Here is a 1,447-nt window from a genome sequence, read left to right on the forward strand (position 1 = left end):
TTTATTCTTCATATTTTGTAAACAGTTTCGACTACATTTTAATAAATGGGGGCTATCGTAAAAACATATTTCCTTAAAATTAACGTTGAAAAAAGGCCGTGACATTGAAACACCTAACAAATTAGCTAAATTTTGAGAATTGGTACCCTGGTCACAAACAAAATGGCAAGGAACTAGCACTATATTTTGAAGTTGAGTAATGGCTTCAAGAATATATTTCTTGAGGACATCCCCTTTACATGAGCCTCTAACAAAAAAATAAGCTAACGGGTGGGACCAAGTTTCCCCACCTATACCTATACCCTATCAAATTTCCTATCATAGTGCAAATGACATTTCAGTGACATTTCATCACAAGAAACTGATATGAACTTTTGTTCGAAGGAAAATCCCTTACTCTTAATTTGTAAAGACTTTATGTTGGGTGCAACCTGGGAAACGAGGCCAATCTGCGACAAAATTATGTAACGTAATTTCCGAGGGAAAACTAAGTTGGTGCTTTAGGTAGCGGTAAGCGATTGGCGACAAAAAAAATACACCCAAAGCTAATGTTTTAAGAAAACAATCATATCGCCGACCGTGACTTTGGCGGTTACTATTTAAGAAACTACTCCTAATACAAGCACCTAACTAAGGAGGAATTTTGCTGCAAACTATCTCAAGAGGATCTGACTTTTCCCTAAATTAACTACTTCTTAACATTTCCCTACATCTTTCTAATTCAGTTGCAATTTGGACCAACTGAGCTTTTAAACTCCTATTCTTCTGTTCTTTTTCATCTAATTTTATTTTTAAAATCCTATTCTCTTCCCTCAATTTTTTTCTATCTGTCCCTGCTGTCAGACCCCTACCTGTTTGTGCAGCTTTTTCACTACTATTTAGTAGTTCCTCCTCAAGAAGTGGCAGAGGCTCTAAAATATTATCGCGGTCTTCCCTTTCTAAAAGTGGAAGCAGCTGCCTCGATGCACCGTTTGCATTTGAGGGAGATCCTTCCATTTGGGGAAAAAAATCTTCAACGCCCATTTCAATAGTATTTTCAAAAAAAGAATTTGGGGCGTTAAATATTGGCTCAATAAATAAATTCATATCCGGAACGGCTCTCGGACGCAATTTTTTTGGCGTTACGCATTTCATTTGAAAAATGCCGCTCACACGCAAAAATGTGTTTATGTGTTTTTTCATTTAGATCTTCAAAAACACCTAAACGTTTGAGCCAACATTTACGCCTATTAAAAGAAACAAAATAAAATACGAAATGTTATATACTACATAAATATGTATAATAATAATAGTGCAAAAAGTGCATATTTAATGAATATTTAAAAGTACAATTTTTTTATAAGTCATAAATATTCAATGATAAATCGTTACTTTAAAATAATTAATTTAATTAAATAACGGCAATGGCAATAAATTGGCAGTTATGCTCTGAACATGTAGATCGCGA

At 34.3% G+C, this 1,447-nt stretch overlaps 1 pseudogene; it reads right to left on the reverse strand.

Annotated features, from left to right (window-relative positions):
- LOC108978870 overlaps positions 1–347 on the reverse strand; it is a 7,355-nt pseudogene extending 7,008 nt beyond the window's left edge.
- Between the last annotated feature and the right edge of the window lie 1,100 nt (positions 348–1,447).

Source organism: Bactrocera latifrons, unplaced genomic scaffold (assembly GCF_001853355.1).
Source record: "Bactrocera latifrons isolate USDA-ARS-PBARC rearing strain unplaced genomic scaffold, ASM185335v1 scaffold_1288, whole genome shotgun sequence".
NCBI classification, from domain to species: domain Eukaryota; kingdom Metazoa; phylum Arthropoda; class Insecta; order Diptera; family Tephritidae; genus Bactrocera; species Bactrocera latifrons.